Source organism: Mastomys coucha, unplaced genomic scaffold, assembly GCF_008632895.1.
Source record: "Mastomys coucha isolate ucsf_1 unplaced genomic scaffold, UCSF_Mcou_1 pScaffold20, whole genome shotgun sequence".
Classification (NCBI taxonomy): domain Eukaryota; kingdom Metazoa; phylum Chordata; class Mammalia; order Rodentia; family Muridae; genus Mastomys; species Mastomys coucha.
Genome location: NW_022196903.1, coordinates 130,120,509 through 130,132,840, shown reverse-complemented (window position 1 = coordinate 130,132,840; position 12,332 = coordinate 130,120,509). Strand labels below are relative to the sequence as shown.

The 12,332-nt window shown below is 42.4% G+C and overlaps 1 protein-coding gene and 1 pseudogene across 2 annotated transcripts in view; both read left to right on the top strand.

Moving 5' to 3' along the window:
- The first annotated feature begins 2,940 nt into the window (after nucleotides 1-2,940).
- The window catches only part of Grin2b (glutamate ionotropic receptor NMDA type subunit 2B), a 504,020-nt gene continuing 494,628 nt past the window's right edge, over nucleotides 2,941-12,332 (top strand). For both annotated transcript variants that reach the window (XM_031383668.1, XM_031383665.1), the window contains exon 1: nucleotides 2,941-3,010. The gene's annotated coding sequence lies outside the window, so the exon portion shown is untranslated. The remainder of the gene's footprint in view (nucleotides 3,011-12,332) is intronic.
- On the top strand, nucleotides 5,534-6,248 carry LOC116100030 (annotated as a pseudogene).

The window sequence follows — 12,332 nt, the reverse complement described above, 5'->3', positions numbered from 1 at the left end:
AGACCAGGCTGGCCTTCAACTCAGAAATCCACCTGCCTCTGCCTCCCAAGTGCTGGGATTAAAGGCATTCACCACCACCGCCCGACTTATGGGGGGCATTCTTATTCAAACCACCATACTTGTGCTGCATATAAATCTTTTCATTAATGCTACCTGATATGACAACAAGTGACTGGTAATGGCTGTGATTTGCTAAGATGTACTTTTATTCTTTTTGTTAGTACTTCTAAAAAATAGTTTCCTGTGAAAGAGTGTGGCGCATTAGCTCAGCCTCAAAATGTCAAAGTGATCGTGATCTAGATGGCAGCCTGTCTCTTGGTTGACTTAGCTCACGTCGGTATTGCAGATATCTACTATGACCCTATGTGTTTTATATCTTCTATATGGTCAAAATATCTATTCCTGCATCATTTGCTTTTCTGTTGTTATGATGAAACATTATGGTCTAGGAAGTTTCTAGAAGGTAACATTTATTTTTGACTTTGGTTCCAGATGGAGAGTCCATAATGTGGGGTAGCCAAAGCAGAAGAAGAAGGGAGCTGAGAGATCACCTCATCTTTAAGCACAAGCGCAAAGCAGAGAGAACAAACTTGAAGTCTGGTGAGGCTATGGAATTTCAAAGTCTGCCTCTAGCGACAGACTTCCTCCAGCAAGGCTGCATCTCTGACCCCTGACCCACAACAGTGCCATTAATTAGGGATCAAGTGTTCAAACACCACCACCACACCTTCTTCAGTAGTATACACAGGACTACAGTATCAAATTCTTGCCATGAAAAATACATATGTAATTTAAATTATTCCAGCTCTGAAATACTGCCTAGGTAGCTGTAACTGTCAGTTTCAGAGAGCTTAGAGAGACCTGAGAAGGGAGTCTCAGTTAAAGGACTGCCCAGATTGACTGACCTGTGGTCAAGCCTGTGGGAGATTGGCTTGATTGTTAATTGATGTACAAGGGCCCAACCTACTGTAAGTGGCTCTAGTCCCTAGGAAGGTGGTTCTTGGCCACATAAGAAGCTACCTAAGATTGAGCTTATAAATGAGCCAGAGGGAATGTTGTTAAGTAGTGTTTTCCCATGGTTTCTGCTTCAACTTCCTGCTTGAATTCATCCTTCAACTTCCCTTGATGAAGTTCTGAGACCTGGAGGTATAAGGCAAATAAATCCTTCCCCCCATGATTTGTTTTGGTCATAGTGTTTGTTACAGCAACAAAAAGGAAATCCGGCTACCATGCAAGCCTGTGGACCCTTATGAAGCCCTGCTGGCACTCTGCCACCTTGTGTCAAGTTCCAGCAGCCAAGGAGCTCCCTCATGTACTTCCCACACTGACATTCTCACTGGTTTTCTGGGCAGAGCAATTTCCCTAATTTGGCTATTTTAACCTTACCAAGAGGAGCGGGCTCTGCTCGTCTTCCCGTGGCTTTCTGTTGCTTTCACCAAGTGACTTGGATCCAATTAGTTAAACACCTGGGTCTGGCAGAGTGGAGGTGACGGGGAAGCGCTTGGCCATGCATTGAACTGCTGGTGTTGGTCATGGTGATCACACATTAGAGGCCATACCAGGCACTCAGCAGGATGGTGTTTTGGACACGGTCTCCAGATGCCTTCCTACGATGAAGTTGTGTGAAGTGCACATTAAGGTGGGGCTTCTTGAATTTCAAGGGTTAAAATTTAAGAGAGAACTATTTTTTTTTAATCCTTCCTTATATCTTTCTCTCTCTTTAGGGTCAGAGGGAGAGTGGATGAATTCCCCAACCACTCCAGAACTGAATAAATGATTACACTATGCTTTGGAAAGGTTGAGAAAAAATGCATTGTGATTTTGACTCTATGGATTTGGACAAATGACCATGATAGCATAATCTGTCAACACAGGTTTTTGTTCTAGGATAAGTAGAGATATTAAATTCTATTATTTACTACATTACATTGTTTTTCTTTCCTCTGCAATATACAGCCAAGTCTTGGCACCAGAGGACACACCTGTTAAACATAGAGGGTGAGGAAACGTCTCTGTGTTAGAACAAAAACTCTGATTATTTTCTATCGATTTGGGAATGGTACTCATTAAGGGATGGCATTCAGGTGAGCAGTTCTTGCCGCATACAGTTTATCCACATTTCAAATATTAGTTAAAAATAAATGTTTATGTTTGTGAGTCACGGAATCATAAGCGGCTCTGAGACAAAGCTGGGTTAATACCAAAGCTTTGAGATAGAAGTCAGAGAGGATGGCTGTCTCCCATGCTGTGTCTCCAGGGAGCTTGGCTGAAGACTGTGCTCGATAAACTCAGATTGGTCCATGAACCAGATCCCATAGTGCTGTATGCCAAGTGTCATAATTGCTTTAATCCCTCTGGTTCTGAAGCAAGGCTATTTGTTTATTAAAAAGTAACACATCCATATAACAAGAGATTCAAACATTGAAATTAGGTATGAAGACAGCCGTCAATCTACTAAAACCTCAAGCTGTTCGGTTCAAATGGAGCCTAATAGAGGTGAGTCTGTGTTTGTGCACGTGCATGCGCATAAGAGTGCTTAGTGTAGCTCATCCTATTAATTGATTCATTTATATGTAAATGCTGGTGGTAATTAGTATTGCACAACTAGATTTTTAGTTCCCAGAAGACAGGAGCTGTATCCTGAGTTCACAGCTCACATCACTGGCTAATAATAATCACAAATGTAATATGTCAGAGATAAATTAAGACACAATTAAGATGAAGGGTCCTGATAGTGGCCTTCTGGGACATTTGAACATTGGGACATTCAGGTGTCACAGGGTTTGGAGCAGTTCATTTGATTTGGGTGCTCTGGCATCTAGAACTGATGATTACTCCAAGCAGGTTACAGACAAGTAGAGGATTCTCTTATGACAAAGCCAGTTGTCACATTGCCACATCACCTTCTTACCATGGCTTGAAGATATAAGATCACACATGTTCTGTGAGGTGGCTCCTACAGTGGCAAAGAACATCAGGAAAGCTGAGAATAATTTTCCACAATACAGTGGTGAGTCTGTGACATAGAATCAGCTGTGTTTATGGATACGTGATAACTCTGGGGTGGACTGGACATATACAGAATTCTACTTGCTCATGGTCTTAGTGTCTCAGGGATGCTGAGAAATATGACCTCAATCCCAGTGGATTAAAGCAACAGAATATGCTCTTTCTTGGGGCTGGAGTCTGAAATCTGGGTGTTCTACCTCAGAGGATTGCACTCCCTCTGAAGGCCCTAGGGCTCTTCTCCAGCCCAAAGGGGCACCTTGCTTTCCATACCCGTGTCAGCACAACTCCAACATCTTCTCTAACTTATCAACATAGTCTTTTCAGTTGTGTCTGCATCTATACTCATAAAGATTGTCATTGGACTTACAACCCAGGATGATCTAGGATGAATGTGTTTCAAGTATGCTAGCAAAAGTCCTTTTTACCAAATGAAGTCATATTTACAGGCTCTGGGTGGCTGTGTCATCAAAGAGACCAATGAATGATCAATTCATTACAATCCACCATCTACCCTGATCTTCTCAAGCTTACTTTGTTTCACAGGCAACACAAACCTATCCCACCCCAACATTCTGTTCCTCAAAGTCTCAGCCCACTAAACCCCAACTCTTGCCCCAAACTCATTGTCCAAATCAGGTATGGATGACTCTCTGGGTTGACCTCTGAACCCAGAAAACGATTCTTCTCTCCCAAAATACGGTTGCTGGATGAGTACAGTCCAGGTGTCTCCTGTCAAAAATGGAAAAACTGAAGCAATTAAGGGGTTAACAGTGCCAAGCAAGTATCAAGAACCAATCCTACTAGTGTTCAAGGCCTGTGATAGTTCTCTGTGTCTATGATGTCATACTCTATGCCCAAGGCAGCCTCATTTTATCATGTCTGTCACAGTGGCTGTTTCCTCAGTTCTCTGATCAGCCACATTTTAACCTCATGAATCATCATTTTTCTTTCTTTAAAAAAATACAATCCATTTTTGGCAAAACCAAATTCTGCCAATTTCTTCTCTATATAATTTTGCCCAGTTTCAGTCCTTAACAATCCAAGCTGGTAATGAGTCTACTGGCTTTGAGTTCTCCAGCACCTTACCTCATCAAAGAAGAGGGTTCTCTACAGGCCCTTTCTAGATAAACTGATCTTTACTGTTTGACTCTGATATGGTGACTTATTGGATCCAATAAATAAAAAAATCTGCCTGATTTCTTTAGCCAAAATTTGTTGCTCTAGTGTCTTCCCTGTGGAGGTTTTAATGAGAATGACCCTCACAGACTCACAGATTTGACTGCTCATTCAACAGGGATTGGAATTGTTTGAGAAGGATTAGAAGGATTTTGGTGGAGGCGGGGCTTTGTTGGAGGAGGTGTGTCACTGGGGCAGGGCTCTGAGAGCAGGCCACACAAGGCCCAGTGTTCTTCTCTGCCTGCTGTTCAAGGGTCAGAACGTGAAACACTCAGCTACTACTCCAGCAACAAGCTGTCCAACTTCACACCGTGCTGATCATGGACTAACCCCCTGTAACTATAAGCAAGCTTCAGTTAAATGCTTTCCTTTATAAGAGTTGCCTTGGTCATAGTGTCTCTTCAAGCACTTCCTATAAGAGGCTCTATGGACAGTGTCTCATATGGCATCCTTTATGTGGGCTAACTGAGAGCCTCTGAAACCACCCAATACTGGTTTGCGTTGCTTCAGTTTATTTGAGCAACAAGATGAGCAGGGTAGTACCGTCAACATTTTGCTCAGAAATATTTTCAACTGAACAGTCCAGCTTATGATAAGTCCCACAAGTCCAGACTAGAACCCAGCTGCAGTTCAGCCTATTTCTCCCACTCCTAATTTTTGAACATTTTATTGGATTATTTTACATAAATTTTTAAATCCTTGATAATTTTACATATTAGTACTCTATATCATTTCTAACCCAACTCCTCTCATGTTCCCTCCACTCTCTCAAACTCATGACCTCTTTTAAAATTATTGTTTTATATATATGTATATAGATGTGTATATATATACATGCATACATACATACATATACATACATACATACATACATATATACATGCATACATATATACACAACCTGCTGAGTCCACTTAGTGTTGCCTATATGTAGATAAGTTTAGCAATCACAAGTTTGAGTTGGGAAAGCTGGCCATGCCTCTCTCAACAGCTATTGATTGCTAGTAGCTTCTTATCTAGATGGGGCCTTCTAAGTTACCCTCATCTATGTTGGCATGTCTTGTGGCATTGCCATTATGCAGGTCTTGTTTGGTAACTGTATTGTTGAGATGACATGGGTGCAACTTCTCTGTCATGTCTGCATGACACTGTAGTAGGCATTGTGTGCATTCTGTTCTTGTCATCTTTCTTCCCACTCTCCCGTGAGGCTCCTGAGCTAAGCTTAGGTGTAAGGGTTACACTGTAGATGTACAAACTGGAGCTGTACACCCTCTCTGTCATTTATTCATGGTTCCCATCTGCTGTACAACCAAGCTTCTTGGATGAGGATTGAGAGCCGTACTCATTGATGAGTAGAAAACAGGCTGCTGCTGCTCCCAGGGCTGTGGCCCCATACAAGTATGCCTCCAATGTTCGAAGCCCGCATCCTGCCATCCAGCCCCTGCAGACCCCCCAGCCTGAAGTCCATGTCCAGGGTCAGGAACCCCTGACTGCCTCCATACTGGCTGCAGCGCCTTCCCAGGAGCAGAAGCAGAGGCTGGGGGAGCGACTGTTCCCACTTATCCAAACAATGCATTCAAACCTGGCTGGAAAAATTCCAGGGATGCTGCTGGAAATCGACAACTCTGAGCTATTGCACATGCTGGAGTCCCCCGAGTCCCTCCGTTCCAAGGTGGATGAAGCTGTGGCAGTCCTGCAGGCTCATCATGCCAAGAAAGAAGCTGCTCAGAAGGTGGGAACTGTTGCTGCTGCTACCTCTTAGACAAGAAAAAAGAGTCAAAAGCCAAATAACCCCTCGTGGCATCCAGCTAGGGTCTGAAGACATCCTCCACACCGGAGACCCAAGTTGCAAGCAAATTCAATAGGTCATCTTGTATCAGAAGTCAATTATGAAGCACCTGGAATTTTTCAATTAGAAGAATATATGTCTGGGTTCTGTTGTGGCCCAGATGGTAACTTTTTTTTTCTATTGTGGTATCTGGTTTTCTTTTTTTTTCCCCATCCCAGAAATTGCTTTTGATGTACCCAAGACTTTAAGTTTCTCAATAAAGGAAATAAAATCTTTCTGTTAAAAAAAAAAAAAGAAAAAAAAAACAACAAAATAGAAATTCTTCTGTGGTAGTAGGTTCTCCTCTTGTGTCTATGCCTTGTCCAACCATGGGAAGTCGTCTAGGTTTACAGTACCAAGCATGAACTCTTGTCTATACAGTGGCCCTTAGATCCAATTAGACAGATGCTGGTGAGCCCCTAGACAAACATACCACGAGTGCAGCTTTGGGGCTGTCTTTGCATTTCCAGCCCAGTTGTTGCCACTTTTTTTTTAAAAGATGTATGTATGCATGCATGCATGCATGTATATATGTATGTATGTATGTACATATGTATGTGAGTACACTTTAGCTGTCTTCAAACATACCAGGAGAGGTCACTGGATCCCATTACAGATGGTTGTGAGCCACCATGTGGTTGCTGGGAACTGAACTCAGGACCTCTGGAAGAGCAGGCAGTGCTCTTAACTGCTGAGCCATCTCTCCAGCCCTGTTGCCACTCTTTTTTTTTTTTTTGGTTTTTCGAGACAGGGTTTCTCTGTGTAGCCTTGGCTGTCCTGGAACTCACTCTGTAGACCAGGCTGGCCTCGAACTCAGAAATCAGCCTGCCTCTGCCTCTCCCTCCCAAGTGCTGGGATTAAAGGCGTGCACCACCACAGCCAGGCCCTGTTGCCACTCTTAATTGGATAACGTTTCCTCCCATTTCTAGTACCATGCTGCCCATACTCTTGAGGCCTCAGCAGAAGCACCTTCAATACACATGTTTTCACTGACTATCTCTGTCAGCTCATTTAAGGTTTTCTACCTGATATTTTGCAATTCTTTCTGCCTCAATTTAGCCTAATTCCTGAGCAACTGCCTTATACTTCTTTTAATGTATACATTATAGAGATGCTCTTCCTCCAAATTCTAAAATCTCTTAATCAGAGTTCTTCTAGAGAAACAGAATCAATAGAATTCCTTCCTATTTGTCCTCTCTGCCCCCTCAATTTGTTTGATTGTAGGGCAAGTCCCAGATCCACAGTTTGGTGGTAGCTGAAAATGTTTTCTACAAGTAGTTTTTCTTCTGTCTCACAGAAATCTCAGTTTTGCTCTTTCTCCCTGAAACAGTTAAATTGATATAGAATTCACATATTTACATGATGTGAAATTTACCCACATGAAGTCCATATCCATAATTCAGTGTTTTTTCGTATGCTTACAGATACGTGCATGCCATGATCAGTCTCCATGGTCAATGTGACTGGATTTAGGTGGCAAGGCATGCCTGTGGTATATCTGTAGGGAATTTCCAGAGAGTATTAACTGAGGGGGTGCATGCATGTGACCCACCCTGAGTATGAGAGACACCATCCCTTGGCCTGAAAACCAGAAAGAATCACAGAGGAGGAGGAGAAAACAACCACATGCCAACATGTCCCTTCTTGGTCCACTAGGACATGAGCTATTTCTTATGGTCATGCCTTCTTCACTATGATAGACTGATTCCCCTGAAACTGTGAGCCCAAATAAACCTTTTTGTTTTTTGCAGTTGTTTCTGTCAGGTGTTTTGTTACAGCAATGCAGAAGGGTACAAAGGTATAATATACTTAAGTTTGCACTGACTTGGTTTCTTTAGCCTTCTCTTTCATTTTCCATGCCTATTTTTCCCACCCAGTCCCCCCAAATCTAAGCTTTATCTTTTCATTGTTTCCCTATTTAGGGGACCATGTCTCAACTAATGATCTCAAACATCCAGCTCTCAATTTAGTTTTGAGAGCTGTCTTCATTAAATTATTATGAACTCCAATAGACTTTCTTTTCTCAGTTTCTTTTAGACTAACTACCTCCCTGTCATGCCCCCATCATTGCCACCAAATGGTCCTTTGTATCTCAGGTCATATTTGGCCTCCAACAAATCATCTACAGTGTTGGCTGGTTGACTTTCTTCTATGGCCCAGCTGCTCTGTGCAATGGACACCCCATCCGCCTTTTCAGCATCATATTCCCACTATCATTACCTGTCCCCATTATAAACTTTGCTACTACAGCCACACCCAAATACTTGCATTGCAGGAACACTCATTGGTGTGACTTTCCTGTAACAGCATGTGTGTTTGGTCCTTTCAACACTTCGGGTGCTCTTCTTTTCCCTGCACACATTTTTTTTTCTTATTTCTATCCATTTAGCATCAACTATCTAAAGCGAATGAAGGGAAGGAAGAGTCTTCAATGAGGGTGGGGGAAGATTACACACGAGACTGTTTAAAAGACTCTTAAAAAGTCCTGATGGCTTAGAAAATTACATGGTTACCAAAACTGTGATCAAAATATAGAGTCCAATGTTGCCTTCTGACATCCATAAGTGTGCTGTGTACACATTTGCTTTGACACCCCGCCACATTTTTAATCTTAACACACACACACACACACACACACACACACACACACACACAGAGGAAAATATATTTCTGCAGCATTGTAAGCAGTTGTTAAACTTTTAAAATTGACCAGTATATCAGGATATTCTCATATAATAGATACACAGGCAGTTTATAATACCATGAATGGTTTATTAAATTTTAATAACTTGAGTTGTAGCTCTGACAGAAGCAATGCGTGTATATGTATATATAATCACATATAAATGCAAAAGAGGTTTTCCTCCAGAAAGTGATGTGGACTTTAATTCCATAGTCAGAGTTGCTCATGACCTTCTTGTTGTGGAAGCCATTTTTATTGTCACGGGACCTATGATAAGCGTCTGTAACTAGATCTGCATGGTACAATTGTTCTGGAGTTAATAAATTCACCTCGAAATGTCTACATAGCTTGTTTCTCATAACTGTAGACTGAGTTATCCAGCTTTAAAGATGCACAATGGGAAAAGAGCATCATGCTCAAGGGTGCTATGAAGACCCTGTGTGCATGTATTTATGTGTGAATATGTGAATACCATATCTCCACATGCACTGGAGGGCTGCTGCAACCTCCCCTTTGCATACACAATACTTTGTTGTCCTGGTGTCACTTTAAGACAAGATTTTTTATTTTTAATTTTTATACCAAATATGTTTTCTTTTACTAAACATTTATACTCTTGAACCCGTACTAAACATCTCTTGCATACCATTGTTACAGAAGTGTATAGTTCTGTCCTTCCTTTTCTCTTTACTCTGGTTCCCATGTATAAATCCTTCCATTGTAAGGAATGATGTCAAATCCATGGGAGGCTTTGCCGTACCAAAATAGGATTCCCTGCCACAGGAAGTGGCACTAAGCGTGTACAAGCGTGGGAGGGTTCTTTCCCTCAGGGGTTTTCAGGTGATACTTGTCTATGTCTGAGCATTAGAATGGTTGTGGCTATAATCACACCATTTTTCATGTTAGATGTCTGTTGAGGAATTTTAAAACACTTAAAAACGTCTTTGAGTAGCACAATGAGATCTGGTTGCTTCTCAGCTCAGAAGATTTCAAACCTAAATATTCTTTATTATTATTTTTATTGGATATTTTCTTTATTTACATTTCAAATGTTATCCCATTTCCAGGTCTCTCCCCCACCCCACTGAAACCCCTTATGCCCTCTTCTTCTCCCTGTTTTTATGAGGGTGCTTTCCACCCATCCACCCACTCCCATCCCCTCTCTCCCCGCCCTCACATTCCTGTACTCTGGGGCATCGAGCCTTCACAGGAATAAGGGCCTCTTCTCCCATAGTCTTAAAGTCTTGGCTTCTTTTAAAAAAAATTGAAAAATGGCCCCTGGCTTCCATGGAATGTGGGACTCTGGTTCTGATGGAGAACCAGAATCAGAATAAAGGGCCTATTATTCTGTAAGATTACACTGTAGCTCTGTCTCAATTACATTTTTATTATATGAATGCACTGTATGGTTTTTATGTCTTTAGCTACTTTTAATATTTAATAGTACTTTACCTCAAAGACTTAAGTTTTAGTATACTTGCTAAAAGGAGTATTCAATATGAAGGAAGGCTCCTAGAATCTCTTTTGCAATGAGCAGACCTCCACCACAGTAAACGAGAAGATGGAAAGAAGGGTCCTATATCCCAAGCTCATCAAGACTCAGTAGTGATTTATACCCCTGCATTTTCCCAATGGGTTTGAAACAAAGGGAAACTGAGGAGAAAGCTGTTGTCTGATTGTTCTCATGTCTTGAGTCCCAGTTTCCAGTCGGGAAGCCAAGGGCTCTCAATCTACCCATTAGAAGGCTAAGAGGAGATGCCACACTCTGTAAAGTAAAGATAAGACCTGAGCTCAGCTCTCAGAAATCCATGTCAGGCACTCACACATTTGTGCTGGTATGACTTGCGGGAAATATCTAGAGCTAGCAGCCCCTGTGCCAGGTGATCTCACTTGCTTGATCTCTTCCGCCTGCCAACTCACCAGCCCTGCTAGGCCACATGGTTCCCACCAGGCCATCTCTTGGAATGCCCTCCTCCCCCCCCAAGTTCCTCTTGCTTTCATACAATGCCCCACCCACCCCTGGTTAGCCATCTCAACACCTAATTACCTGGTAGAATCAAGACTCTTAATACTTAACTAGCCAATCAGATTTATGTATCAATAATACAATTTACAAGAGCCAATACAATAATTTCAGAGCCAAATGATAATGATAAAACTTTAACACAATTATTCTAACCATTTGATAACACCACGTCGTCGGCCTCCATTCTGGTTCTCCCTCTCCTCCTCAGACCTCTCTCTCTGTCTCCTCAACTCCTCCCTCTGCCTTCCTTCTCCTGTCCAATCACAAGCCTCCCCCTGCCCTAATGTGATTGGACAGGGAAAATCGGTAAAGACAGGCTAGTTGGGCCTAATAAAATAGGCCAATGAGAGACCTGGCTAGAAAATTGTCAGTAGTGTCTGGGGAAAAACACCTAAAGTTGTTCTGAATATTAGAAAAATAAGGTGTTCCTGGACAGGGACTAAGGAGCAGAAGAAGAGCGTGGCGATCAAGTTTGATTGCTAACTGCATTAAAGAAATAGCCTGGGCATTAGTGAGGGGATGCTTAGGGTGTGTCTTAAAAAGCATTCCAAGGGAGGATGGCCTGAAAGGGATTGCCTGAACGTCACCTGCACCATCCAGTGGTTTGGTGACACAGACTGAATAAAAAGAGGAGGAAAAAGCCCGCCACAGGCCAGCATTTCCCTTCCCGTGTTCTCTGGCTAGCATCATGAACCATACCCACCTCGCCCTCTCACCTCTTATGCCATAATGAACCCTATTCCTAGGAGCTGTGAGCTCTAATAAATCCTTCCTGCTTTGTCAGGTATTTTGTCTCAGAGCCTAGGAAAATATAAACAAGAAGAGAAAAGATGAACAAATATTATCTTCTCCCATACTGACCCAGCTTCATGCGAGCCACCATAATGCAGGACCCAGTTTCCTGTGCTTATGCCTCAAAGGCTTTGCTAAAGACAAAGGCGATCACGATCCTTCTATAGCTGTGGCTGTGACCGAAGCACTTGTCTTAGTTAGGATTTCTGTTACTGTGAAGACCACACAGTTCCATGACCACAGCAGCTTGTACAAATGAAAACATTTAATTGGGGCTAGCATACAGGTTTAGTCCATTATCATCGTGGCAGGGAACATGGCAGTGTCCAGGCAGACATATACTGGAGGAGAAGCCAAGAGATTCTACATCTGGATCTGCAGGCAGCAAGAACACTGAGCCTAGCCTTGAGCATCTGAAACTTCAAAGCCCACTTCCAGTGACACACTTTCTCCAACAAGACCACACCCCCTAACAGTGCCAGTCCCTATGAGCCTATGGGACATTTCCATTCAAACCACCACAGCATCCAAGAGAATAATTTAAATGGAAGAATAATTTGTTTAATTTCATGGTTTTATAGACTTTTGTTTATAATACTTAGCTTCATTGAAATTGGCCATGATGGAATCACAGCCAAGTATGTGTCAGGAAGATTTCTTTATAACACATAGGAAGCAAAGAAAGAGGAAGGGACCAGGGACCAGGGATCCGGGATCAGGTATTATCTCCAAAGACATGGCCCAAGTGGCACAGTTCCTCCAGCTCATCTCCATCTCCCAAAGTTGAGAGAGAGAGAGAGAGAGAGAGAGAGAGAGAG